This window comes from Pinus tabuliformis, chromosome 4_2, assembly GCF_031772625.1.
Source record: "Pinus tabuliformis cultivar Carrire ecotype Pingquan chromosome 4_2, CPIR1, whole genome shotgun sequence".
Classification (NCBI taxonomy): domain Eukaryota; kingdom Viridiplantae; phylum Streptophyta; class Pinopsida; order Pinales; family Pinaceae; genus Pinus; species Pinus tabuliformis.
The window spans coordinates 248,926,086-248,940,705 of record NC_142304.1 but is presented as its reverse complement, the minus strand read 5'-3'; positions in this window follow the sequence as shown (position 1 = coordinate 248,940,705).

Sequence of the window (14,620 nt, the reverse complement as noted above, 5' to 3'; positions counted from 1 at the left end):
GCCAGTGAAAGTAACCATCAGGAAATCGAACAACTGCTGCTCCCTCATCAGGATGTCGGGCCATTACCGCAACCCATCTCGTCAACTTAGGCTCCCGAGGAGCCCCAACTGGAACTGTAAGATGCTGGGGGATCAGCATTGGAACTCTCTCTAGGGCAAAGCTCACAACTAAAGGCCCATATCCAAAGGTCTTCAGTTGTCCATTCTTTTCCCTGGTTAGTTGGCCCTTCATATTGGCTAACACAGCATCGCACCAGTTGAAAATGGTGCCTTGGAAGCAATCTATAGCCATCCGCATTTGGGAACCAGTGGCTATGTGCAAAGCGGCAGCGTCATAAAGTCTGGTAACTGTAAAGGCAATTACCATAAGTTCAGGTCGGGATATGTATTTGATTTCTATCCCCTTCTCCTGGTTTTGATTATTGCACCACTCTAGCCGGAGACTAGCAAGGGATTGGCCACCCGGCCTAGTCCCGAATAGGGAGAGTTGCTCGCCCCTGTTAGGCAAGCCAGTGAGAAAGTATATGTCGGAGGACTCTATCTCGAGCTGGTTTTCTCCGATGTAAAAACATTGATCCTGAATGTTCCACCTTTCAACCAGCCACTCTAAGAATGGCACCTGGGCCCTCATGCCAGGTATGGCCCAGTACTTGTAAAGACCGCATGCCTTTAACGCATCAATAGAAGGTTGATGACCTATTGCAGCCAAATCAACGTCTTCAAGTTCTCTTTCACGCCAATCTAGCATGGTGAGTGACCTACACACCAAAAAACAATGATTAGAATTCATTAAACAAAATTTGGTTGGTTAAAATTGGGGATTGGGGTTTGAAAATCCGCGTTTCACGGGGTACGCACCCCGCGTTCAAAAAACAGAGTGGCGGTACATAGCTGTTCTGAAGGTGGGCTGCGTACCCCAACCTTTTTCCCATATACGAAAAAGTCAGGGTACGCAGGTCGCCCATGGGGCACCTGCGTCCCCCGAGAAACGGACTCTAAAACCCTAAACCCTCCAAAAAATCAAACTAAAACTTGAAATGAAATTCTAAACGGATGAAATTGAAGAGGAGGATGTTGTGAAATACCTGAAAGAGACGGCGTTCGATTCTGATGGTCGGATTCTCCGCAAAGTCCACAGGAAGTTTCTTGTCAAAAGCCCTTTTCTCAACCTCAACAGTAAAATGGTAAAAATGACATGGTAAAAAGTCTTTTTATAGGTTTTTTGGATGAATGAATGCTAACTTTGTTTATTTTTCACCATGAAAGGATATTTTTCAATGTATTTTTTCCCATCTTAAACAGGTATGAGTAATGTGTTGTTTTTGTGTAGGACAAAAGGACTTTAGAGTAAAATCATCATTTTTCACGAACCAAGACACCAGAGTCATCTTTTAAGCCCTTTTCTGACTCCTAAAAAATGAAAAGATCGCCGAGCGTTTCTTTTACACTCGTTAAAACGGAATTAAAAGACGGTCCTCATAGCTCTTTTCTGACCGTAAAAACAGGAAAAGATTGCCGGGTTTTTGTCGTTTCAAACTCGATACGGAAATAAAACGACGTGTCCTTGATCGCTTTTTACTTTTCAGGTCAGAGACACTAATCATGAAAGTACTCCTTGGTCGCAAGATCAAGCGGTTCTCTCAGGTATTATTTTATACTTTTTCGGGCTTGGGAGACACAAATTTACGAAAAAGTTCACCTTGGAGTCTTCTTTAGTTTTTTCAGACTCTCTAAAATTGAAAAACACCGAGTTTCTCCTATACTGGACTCGTTAAAATTTCACAGTAAAGGGCCTGTTCGATTACAAACATGAACGGACCGTTCCTTCTTAGGGTCTGAATCTAAACTAAGTTGGACTCATCCGAAGGATGAGCTTATAATCAAGCATATGTTATCCTCCTCAAGCTTGTAAAAAATAAAGAGGTACTTGCCAGAAATGGTGGGGGAAAAGAGAGAAGAATGAACCTATTTGTCATCCTTTGTTACAGAAGAACCTTATCACCGCTCTTGAACACGACACTTTTCATTCACCTGGGTTGGGAAATCCTTTGCCTTAAAATTTGATCAAACCACTTTGAAAGTCTTCAACCGTTTCCGGGTATTAACTTTAGGTCAATCGTCACCAAGCCATCTGTCGTGTCGTTATGCGTTCAAGAGGTCTCTGCAAATAAACCATTCATATACAAAATACTTGTCATCCATTTGACCATCCTTGAGTCAGTCCTTACAGCAACATTTCTTCAACTTGAACAATGATTGCGTGTTGTGGGCTTGCCTGCAACGGGTCACTTTCTATTGACATCAACACATTATCTAGAAAGATGACTTAGAAATCGTCAGTACCTTGAAGTCTGCATGCATCAATGGCAAGTTTCGCGCCTTTGATGACAGTTTACATCATTGACTTTCGATCGAAGGATTCCATGACGTGTTCGACATCAACCCATTCATTCACATTTCATGGATTGTACTGGGTACTTTGAGAACCATTGACATCATTGGTGGTCTCTCTCACACTTGTTAACGGTTTACATCATTGACTGGTAATCAAGTGGTTTCTACCATGCTCGACATCAACTCATTTATTCGCATGGATAGAATCGTACCAATTCGGGAAGTAGAAATGAAGACCTGGATCTAGTTTCCACCATCCAGGCTGCGAGGAGTTTTGTATTCATTATACAGTAAAATAATCATAAACAGATGGCTGCGTCCATACTGTGTCTACAAAAGTCTATGATTGTGATGTACTGCAAAATCATTCTTGTATCAGAGCAGTAGTTAGACTATTAGTTAAAGTTTTCAATCTGAGTATGGGAATTCCTACCTCAGCGATGATATTATCTTATATATGTATTTTGTGTTGAATATTTGCAGGTTCTGACCGGGTCCTCTGCAAGATACTCCTTGAAATGATAAAGTACTTCACCCTTCCTAGACCATAAAAACCCTAATCTACTACAGGCTTCGCACTTTAGGGGGCAATCTGTTACACTAAAAAATGTCACCATGACTATTTACAGTTAGTATGGCTCCATCCACTGTCATACTATCCTCCTTGGCAAGTCTCATGCCTCTGCTCTCCATGTCAAACTTCAAGAAAGAGAGAAAAGTCATTTAAAGTCAATTATCTCTGGTACGCAGTTTCTCTTAGCCTAACCTGCGTGTACGCAACCCGAGTTCACAATACCTGCGTACTTGTACGCTCTGTATGTAAAGGGGTGGGTGCGTACTCTTGTAAAGGTCAAAAGGCGCAAGTTTCACTCCAAAAAAGTTACTTGTGGTCATTTCTAGAGTCTTCTAGAAGCTTGTTTGACGTGTATGAAGCGCCTCTAGATGGTTCATGTATCCCTACCAAAGAGGAACTTATCCCATCAATAGGGGAGCTATCCCATCCAAAGAGGGGCTTATCCCATTGATGGTGGACCTGAATAACTTCCTCTAGAGCACTATAAATACAGGCATTGGGCCAAAGGGAGGAGAGGTTGAAAGCTGAACATTCCTAAGGGTAGATGCTGCTGGAATTAGGACTTCCTTGTAGAAGCTTGTGAGGAGAGATTACCATCTTTACTTGTTTCCATTGGGAGGTGGGTGAGCTGATCAGAGTAAGGGAGAACTCTTGTGGACCCTGGGAGGAGCTTGCACAACACCAAGGCTCAGGTTGTAATGGTTCCTTTTGTTACCTTTTAATACAAATTAGTCCATTCTTCTCAACAATTTGTTATTAATGAGTTGTTTCATATACTCCTTGGTCTATATGTTAAATATGTTTTATTTTATGTGATATTCAGGTCTATTTAATCGTTTGATTGTTGGTGAATGCAGGTTTCGAAGGGAAGGAGGAGCTCATCCAGATCAACGACGCTGGACTACTACAACAACGTTGGACTACAGGTAAGATCTAAACACTTGATTTCTCATATTGTAAAGCATATTTAGGGAAGGATTGCTCTTGTTTGTCTTGTTTGTCATTAGAAAGTATTAGGCTTTCTAGGAAGGTCGGTTGTGTCCGCACTAACGACTCTTTCCGCGTGACAACCCCCACACCTGCGCCTTTTGCTGCGCTGCAGACCCCCGCACCTGCGCCTTCTGCTGCGTTGCGTACTCCCGCACCTTTGTTGTGGATCGCCTGCGAACCTTTGAATAGAGCCAAATTAACAGTCCTCCAATGTGCCACAGACAGTCAAATCCACAGATCTGATCATGCGCCAGAGAGATCACGACCTATCAATAGATCTGCCTTACAATTTAGATATTTCACCTAGCTTTTCAAACCGATCACCCAAAATTTCAGATCTTAAGATATTCAAATTTCACAAGTGACTAGCCATGTGATCTCCTTTCCTTTTTATAGGCAAGCCCTTACTCACACCATGGAACGAAACCATCGAAAACCAATACAAGGGATCCAAAACTGGGGTTCAATAATTTAGATGCTATACCATGTACCAAAACCATAGGATCATGAATGTCGGACTAAATACCATGGACCAATCATAAAAATTCCCACGTGCGCGCGCTTCTCTGCATTGAAATGAGTGAATTTGATGCCCGCACCTTTTGTTCGGAGAACCTGTGGGTATGCCCACACTTCTTCTTTGGGCCACCTGTGGGTCCACAACTTTTCTTAGGCTCACCTGCAGGTATCTCTTTTTCTATGATTTTGAGAGCCTGAACAGATATTTTCCACTTGATTGAGTTGCCATCAAGTACAATACCTGTGTCATAGCGCCAAACCTGAATCATAATGCCAAAAATCTCCCGCTTTAGACTTGATGGAAACCCCAAGATCCTCAAAGTCATTCTCCCCCTTTGTCATCAAGGGCAAAGGGTTATGCTCCCCCTGAGAACATGCTGAAAATTCTACTCTGCTGTGCTGATCATGCTCCCCCTGACTGTAGGCCAGATTTGTAAAAGAAATTTTCTTCAAGAAGAACCATAATCCACCATACACCATAAATGACCTTGTCAAAAGAGATATAAGACATAGAGACAAAACAATATTTAGATCAGCATCCATGTTCTCCTTTTGAACTTTCTCCTCCAAGATCTTCTACAATAATGCCAACAATGTATGATTAGAAGAATATATGCTCCCCCTGAACCTGTGCCAGATGGTCTTTGACCAATCCATAAACCAGCGAATGTACGCGTATACCCCATATGAAACTCGCGTACAACCAAAAATCTCTGAAACAGATAAGATTCAACAACAAGATGATGCATCAACTACCCCCAGCTTTTGCCTGAGGTATTCAAAGGTCTCCCTGGGCAGTGGTTTGGTGAGTATATCAGCAACTTGTTCCTTAGAAGGAACATACTCTAACTTGACTTTTTGTTCAATCACTTGTTCCGGAAGAAAATGATATTTGATAGGTATATGCTTGGTCTTTGAATGCATGACTGGGTTCTTTGAAATGCTGATAACACTTGTATTATCACATAGGGTGGAGATAGGTGGAGTACAAGTGATTTGAAAGTCCTGCAAGGTTTGCATCATCCAAAGAAGTTGTGTGCAACAAGATGCAGCAGCCACATACTCTACTTCAGCTATAGATAAAGCAATTGAACTCTATTTCTTGATGAACGAAGATACTAATCTGGAACCCATGAAGAATGCACCCCCACTAGTGCTTTTCCTGTCATCCACGCTTCCGACCCAATCTGCATCTGTATAAGCATGAAGTGTGAGATCTGTATCTCTAGGATACCATAAGCCATAGTTTTGAGTTCCTTGAAGGTACTTGAAGATTCTCTTAACTGCCTGAAGATGAGTTTCCTTTGGATTTTCCTGAAATCTTCCAACTATTCCCACTGCGTGCATGATACCTAGTCGGGTACCTGTCAAATAAAGCAGACTTCCAATCATGGATCTATAGGTTGGTTGATGCACTGTTGTAGATTCATCATTTGCACTGAGGTTGCATCCTGTAACCATAGGTGTACATACTGGTTTTGAATCTTCCATGCCATACATTTTCAAAATCTGCTTGAGTTACTTGGTTTGAGACAAAAAGATACCGCCTTCATTTTGTTGGATTCGCAATCCAAGAAAATATGTCAGTTCTCCAAGCAAAGACATTTCGAATTCTTTCTGCATCACCAAGGCAAAGCTTTGACTCATAGCTTCTTCATTGCTGCCAAAGATAATATCATCTACATACACAATAAGTATTAGCAATTTGTCATTTTCAATTTTTATATAAAGATTGTTATTTGTTGATCCTTTTGAAAAACCTTGTTGATGAAGATATTTGTCCAAATGGTAGTACCAAGCCCTTGGGGCCTCTTTAAGACCATAGAGAGCCTTTTTTAGTCTGCATACAAGATTTGGATCATTCCCAAGAATGAAACCATCTGGTTGCTCAATGTACACTTCTTCTTCTAAGTCTCCATTCAAAAAGGCTGATTTCACGTCCATTTGAAATACTTTGAACTTCTGAAAGCTTGAGAGAGCAAGGAACATTCGGATGGCCTCAAGTCTAGCAACGGGAGCAAAAGTTTCTTCAAAGTCTATTCCTTCTTGTTGAGCATACCCTTTATAAACAAGTCTGGCCTTGTTTCTAATCACTTCCCCATTTTCATTCAACTTGTTTTTAAAGATCCATTTTGTCCCTATAACATTATTATCTTTTGGTCTAGGAACCAACTCCCAAGTGTTATTATTTTTGATCTGCTCAAGTTCTTCATCCATTGCCTTGACCCAGCATTCATCTTTGCATGCCTCTTTTACATTTTGTGGTTCAGTGGAGGAGAGCAATGCCAAATAGCTTGAGGCTTCTGCAATTGTTCTTCTTGTTTGTATACCTGCCTCTTTCTGCCCCAAAATTTGAGATTCTGGATGATTCTTCTGAACGTACCTGGATGGAGTCTTCTCTTATATCCTTATCTGTTCCTCTGGTGCCTCTTGAGGTTTTTTTTCATCATCAGTCTGATTTGAAGGATGGTCTTCATCCTCTTCGATATTTTCATAATTTACTTGCCTAGGAATATTTCCTTCTTAATCAACCACTACATCAATGCTTTCAACAATTCTTCCAAGTATTTTATTGTAACACTTGTATGCTTTGCTGTGGGGAGAATAACCAAGGAGAATGCCTTCATCTGCTCTAGGTTCAAATTTACCAAGATGTTCATCATTATTCTTAATATAGCATTTGCTTCCAAAAATTTTGAAATGTTTTACCGACGGAGTCTCACCATAGCAGAGCTCATGAGGAGTTTGAGTGTTGTTCACCCGGACATTTGTTTTTTTGAGAATAACAACCGCAGCAAATGCAGCTTCACCTCAGAAGGTTGTAGAGTTCCAAACTCATCAAGCATAGCACGAGCCACTTGTTGAACCGTTCTGTTCATCCTTTCCACTATTCCATTTTGCTGAGGAGTCCTAGCCGTAGAGAATTCCCTTCTTATTCCATGTTCTTCACAGAAGTCGAAAAATTCATTCGAGGTAAACTCTCCACCTCTATTAGACCTGAGGCATTTGATTTTGTGATCTGATTCATTCTCCACCAAGGCTTTGAATGATTTGAACTTCTTAAAGGCTTCATCTTTGTGCTTCATAAGTCCTATCCAACACATCCTGGAAAAGTCATCAATGAATAATATGAAATATTCTTCTCCTCGAGGTGAACTTTTCCTAGATGGGCCACATACATCAGTATGGACAAGTTCAAGTGGCCTGCTAGCTGATCCTTCCTTCTCAGGGAAGTTAGTTCTGGTTTGCTTACCAAACTGACATGATTTGCATATTGTGTTGTCTGGAATTTCGATGTCTGGAAGACCACGAACTTCCTGGTACTTGCATGCTTTCTTTATCTGTGAAAAGCTTTGATGCCCCAACCTCCGGTGCCATAACCAGTGTTCATCATTTTTGCTCAAATAGCATTGTTGTTGTCCTTCTTCAAATATGTATAAATTATTTGGAGTTCTTATGCCTTTGATCATTGTTTTTCCTGTATCAAGATCACGAACACTACATCCATTTGATTGAAATATTACCTCAGTTCCTTGATCACACATCTGACTGACACTAAGTAGATTATGCTTCAATCCATCAACATACAAAACATTTCCAGCTTTGACTTTTTCTTTCAACTGAATAGTGCCTTTTCCTTTTATGACCGCAGGGGTATCATTTCCAAAAGAAACTTTCTTTCCCTTTTCTAAAGCACTATATGATTGAAGTTTTTATTTATCACTTGTCATATGCTTCGAACATCCACTATCGATGTACCATTGATTTTCCTGTCCTTCTGCATATAAAGCTATCCCACATCTTTCTGGTTGCGGTTCCTTCATTCTCCATGTTCTGGCATTTGAGGTTTGTTCCTTCTGAGTTGTCTTCCGAAACCTGCTCCTGCATTCAGAATCTTCATGACCGAAGTTATTACAAATAGAACATTCAATTTCAATTTCAAGGGCGGAAAAGTTGTTATAGGTCCTTTTCATGATTCCAGTCATACTTCTTTGTTTTTGAGCTTCTTTAGTCATGATTGTCTTATAGGCAACACATTGAGCCGCTTTGTGACCAAAGTTATGGCAAGAGAAACATTGGCCATTGAAGAAACTCCTGCGATTATCAACCAACCGATTATAGTTTCTACTGACATCCATTCTTGAGGCAAATTAGGAAGATTTTACCTGTGGCTGGTTGTGGCCTCTGTTTGTCCTTAAGGTAGATTGCCCCCGATTTTCTTGATAGTCTTTGTTCATTCTTGAGGTAAACTGTCCCTGATGATTTCTATTAGGCCTTTGCTCGCTCCTTCTTGCTGCATCAAGATAGCTTTTGGAGGTGGATGCTTGAGATGCTTCTCCATTATATCCCAGACCTGTCTTGATTAGTGGAGAACGCTGCACATTGATAATCTCATCCAGAGTTTCAGATCCTTTAACAAATTTAAGATTAAGAGCTTTTTTTTTCTCAATCTCTTTTCTAAGACCAACAATTTCACATTCTAATTTTTCATGATGTTTTTCCCTTTCAGCCAGTTGACATTGCAGAGAATCAATAATCACATTTTTCTCTTCTAAACAAATTTTGAGTTTAGAAATATCTTCATAAAGACCTTCTTCATCTATAGCATCCATGTAATCATCATCTTCAAAAGCCATTAAAAGTTTATAATTATTACCTCGTTCATCTTCATCACTATTTGAAAGTCCATCACTATCTTCATGAGTGTAATAGCTTTTCTTATTTGCATTCTGTTTCTTGTTCCATCTAACAGGTTCCTTCCCCTTGTCAATCTTATCCTTATGAGGACATTTGGCAGCATAGTGACCGACTCTTCCACAAGCAAAGCATTTGAAAGGTAACTTACCTCGGAATCATCTAGCACCCCGTTGAAGGTTTTTGACAAAATCTGATTCTTCTTCTTCTTCTGACACGTATCCTGACTCATAGTAATCTCCTTTGCCTGAAGCCTTGAAGGCAACTTCTCTCCTGTCTAATGGTCCTCCTTTCCTCATTTCATAAGCAGTCAGAATTCCGTGCAGCTGTGACATGGTAAGGTTTCGTAGATTCTCTTTTCTTCTATTGCAGAAACTTTAGATTCAAACCTAGGGGACAAAGATCTTAGAACCTTTTCAACCACAACAGCCTCTTTTATTTCTTCACCCAAATTTTTCATACAATTTACAATCTCATCTACACGAAGGAAATAGTTAGCCACACTTTCATCATTGTGCATTCTGAGATTTTCATACTGAATTCTGAGGGTTTGAAGTTTTGCTCGTTTTACCTATTCATCTCCTTAATAGCTCAGAACAATCTTGTCCCATATTTCTTTTGCGGATTTATACTGCATAACCTTCACGAATTTTGATTGAGATAGACATCCTAATAGAGTATTGACAGCCTTTGCATTTGTTTCATATTTCTTCTTCTCAGCCAGATCTGTAGGAGTTGCTGATGGAAAAGTGTACCCTGTATCTATGATGTCCCAGACTTCTGTACCAAGAGATTGAAGATAGGCAGTAACTCTTACCTTCCAATATATGAAGTTTGTCCCGTAAAAAATTGGTGGCTTGATAGATGCTTCTCTCTTGTAGTTGCTCATGATGATGGATCTTACTTCAAGCGATCAAGCTTCTTCAGAAGGACCTGCTATGATACCAATTGTTGGAAATAATACTGAGAGGGGGGGGGGGGGGTGAATCAGTATTATCAAATTCTTTTCAATATATCTTCTAGATTTATACTTTAATTTGTTCTTCAGATATTGATCATTAATTTGTATGTCAGTACGATATAGTAATGAGCAAGAACAAGAAAAACATATAGTCACACCAAAGAACACCAGATATAAGGTGGAAACCCAATGTGGGTGAAAACCACCTGCTGCAATATGTCTCTATCTTCTTTCAATTAGAAACTTCTTTTACAATGATTTTGTACTGGTGCAGTCCTTTACCAGTACGCAAGCTGCAACCTGCTGAGAGCTACAACCCTCTCTCGTTTTCCAGTCTCTCCTGGAAGGGAGCTACAACCCCCTTAGCTCTTGTACTAGCTGATCTACTAGTACATAGGTGTTGACCTAATTCTTTTCTTCCAAGGACCACATTTCATAAATTTTCAAACTCGATCCATGAACATCAAATAATCATCAAGTACATGTGAATCAACCAGTCTCCTTTTACAATCACCTAATGAGTCAACCAATAACTTCTCAGAATGCAGTAACCAGAAAAGCAATACCAGTAATCTAAACCCAGAACTCTGCAGCAATAAATAAAAGGCAGCCAACAAATATTTTAAGAAAAGTCCACAACTTCACCAATTGAAACCTGCGAATATTCCCAGTTTTTCCGTGTCTGGACTACACAGCTCCGCACCTGCACTGTCTACCCGACAACGTACCTCCGCACCTGCTCCTTCTGCTACTCTGCGTACCTCTGCACCTGCGCCTTTTTCTGCACTGCGGACCTCCGCACCTGTGCCTTCTGCTGCTCTGCGGAGCCCCGCACCTGCGCCTTCTGCCGCACTGCAGACCCTCGCACCTGCGCCTTCTGCTGCGCCGCGTACCCTCGCACCTGCGCTGTGGATCGCCTGCGGACCTCCGAATAGAGCCAAATTAACAGTCCTCCAATGTGCCACAGACAGTCACATCCATAGATCTGATCATGCGCCAGAGAGATCACGACCTATCAATAGATCCGCCTTACAATTTAGAGATTTCACCTAGCTTTTCAAACCGATCACCCAAAATTTCAGATCTTAAGATATTCAAATTTCACAAGTGACTAGCCAAGTGATCTCCTTTCCTTTTTATAGGCAAGCCCTTACTCAAACCATGGAACAAAACCATCGAAAACCAATACAAGGGATCCAAAACTGGGGTTCAATAATTTAGATGCTATACCACAGACCAAAACCATAAGATCATGAATGTCGGACTAAATACCATGGACTAATCATAAAAATTCCCACGTGCGCGTGCTTCTCTGCATTGAAATGAGTGAATTTGACGCTCGCACATTTTGTTCAGAGAACCTGCGCGTATTCCTGCACTTCTTCTTCGGGGCACCTGTGGGTCTATAGCTTTTCTTAGGCTCACTTGCGGGTATCTTCTTTTCTATGATTTTGTGAGCCTGAACAGAGATTTGCCACTTGATTGAGTTTCCATCAAGTACAACACCTGTGTCAAAGCGCCAAACCTGAATCATAATGCCAACAAACATTGCATCACTCAAGGCTGATTTTCACAGAGTCTACATCAAGGCATAAAAGGATATAAGGGAGACATGGCACCCTCTGCCATACTTGGTCACTGAAGATGACCTACTTGCAATAATACAATAATGGCCATTCGAATGGATGACCCCAACCATGGATGACACTGAAGTAGCAAGGGGAACCACGTAGTGTGCGGGCCCAAGTGGGACAGACAAAGGAAAAGAAGCAGAGGAACGAGAGCCAGAGATAGAGCTAGGGACAGAACCAAAGACAAAACAAGATATCCAGGACCCTCTCAGCGACGTAGATCCAACAAAGGAATCACCATTCATCATCAGAAAGAGGGTACCTATGGTAACTATGCCAGATCCAAGGAAGAAACAGAAGGTGAGCAAATCTAAGGGCGCAATACCACTTGTCCTCACTGACGGGGAAATCGATGAGATTGGGGAGAGGGTCCAAGAAGTAATGACCGAGACCTAGGATAAGGTCACCAATTGCTACAAAATGATCTTGACATAGGTACAACAAGGCATCGCGGAGTTAAAGTTACTGGCACATACAACCAGACAATTAGCATAGATAGGACAACTGCCGCAGCCAGAGTGATGAATAGAAACAATGTTCAGAGTAAGGATTTTGCAGGGGCCAGCTGGAGTGTTGCAGTTTGAATTGCCAGAGGATAGAGAATGAGTAAAAGCTTGGGACAACGTGAACATGAAAATTTCTACGCTACCGATTTAGGTATTACATGAGCTCCATCAAAGTATTGTAGACGAACTAAAGGAGCGAGAACAACACTCTTCACTATTAATAATTCAGGTGGAAAAGGACAGAGCTTCGATGAATAAGGAGCTCGATCAATTAGTTAAGGAAAGGGATGGAGCACGGTAGCAGTAGAAACATCTGGAAAAAGTCATTGCAGATAATTGTAGCATAGTTCCAAACGTGAAGGACCACAAAGAGGAGCCACCAACAGAGAAGGTTGCAAAGATTTCCCTCGCTATAAGAGACTCAAAGAATAAGCTCATAGAGATGAAGTTTGAGTATGAGGTAAAGATTACTGAGCTGCAAATGAGGCTGCATCTAGTCATGCCACTAAAAGTATGTGAGCAGAGGGAAAAGGATTTAAAATCTGCACTGAAAGGATCCAGACATTCAAAGGATTGACGAGGAGCTCCCAATGAAGCAGAAGTAGTTGGATGAAATCTGTGCAACTGTGAAGAACTTACTAGTCTTGCATAGGCTCGTAAGGATCACTGAAGGAAATACTATTCAAAATTTGATTGAAGACCTTTGGCGAAAGGATAATATTTTGACAAAAGGACTCAACCGTGGTAGGATGAGGCCTTCTAACTTTCACAGGCAGTGAACAGTAAGATCATGGAGCTACAACAAAGGGAGAAAGAAATGCTACAGAAGACTGTTGGACCAACCACAAAAGCATTGATGGAAGAAGTGCGCCAATAGGAGAACAAGGTAGAAGAAATAATTCAATAGTATAATGCCGCCTACATGAGCATCACAGTAAAGATTCGGGGCACAACGGCTGAGTGACTTGAGACAAGTCACGTGTGAGTGTTGGGGGCCTGTTGGGCACGACCCAACTTGGTCCATTTTTGGTCAAAGACTTCGCATTTTGAGGAGCGGAGCGTGCAGAGTCCAAAAATTTCTATTCGTTGCACAATGTTTATGGGTTTTGGGGTGGGTCAAAGCTTCTCATTTTGTAATGGGTATCAGGGTTTTAGATCATTGTTTTGTCGAACCCATAGTATGTGGACCATGGTTTTGTTAATGAAATATATATAAGGAGTTGTAATTCTTTTTCTAAGTGAGTGATATGTTGAAAAATTGGTCATACTTTTTGACTTTAGTCTGTATTTTGGGCCTTAAAGGGAAGGCTCCGCAACTGAGTTCCCAAAGGCCTTTGAAAAGTCTGCAGCTGAGTGCACAAATCATCTGTAGCTGGGTGTGCAGGTCGAGAAGTTGTATGTACTAAAATATCTATCCTAATAAAGAAGAAGTTTTGGCAAAATTTTGTGTATCTGTATTCATAGTCTATGTTCATATGTGCAAATATGCATGTTTTTTTACTTATTTATGTAGAAGAATATGTGTTATCTTATTGCCTAATATATTTGTATAATAAGTTCAAATATTTTAAGTAAAGCATCAGTGCGAAGTCTGTTATGTATGCAAAGTTGTAGATCAACATAAAACATAAGAGAATACATGATTCCACAGTGTAGTATCCCTTTGGATGCAGAAACTTGGTTCTGCAACCTCCCATAACCACCTCGGGTGAGATTGTGATCTTCTTGTAGGTCATTGCCAAAAGGGCTAGTGGTTGAGGGTTTTGTTGGTGCGCAATACACTTTGAACATGGGTCCAAGTCCCTTAAGCCAACATGTCCCAGGGATTTGGGCAACTTTTTTAGGCCCAGAGCCCAGGTCACTGCCCATAATTAAATGACACCTTCAAAACATAAAGATAACAAAGGGATGTGATACAAATGCAATTACTTGAACAAGGGCTTGATTGGACCCCTAATAGCCATGGCAGGAAATTCGTCAAACATATCACAAATATGTAATCTACATGTGTAAACAAAAGATTTAAGCATAGGGGTCTCATACTCATCTCAAAATCCTTAAGAAGCATTGTTCCCTTATATCATTAGCTGCATTATCATCTATTAGGTCATAGATACATTGTTCATTCATTTAGCAATAAAAACATGAGAAAATCCATACATCATCACTGTCATAATACGTTCTTATAACCAACATTATAACAACAGAAATATCAAGGATACTTCAACAATAAAATCCACATATAAACCAATACAAGTTTACACATAAGATACCAAGGAAAGAAATTCTTATTAATGAATGCAAAATCCAACCCGGTATGGGACTACCACGTTCTACCCAACCATAGAAT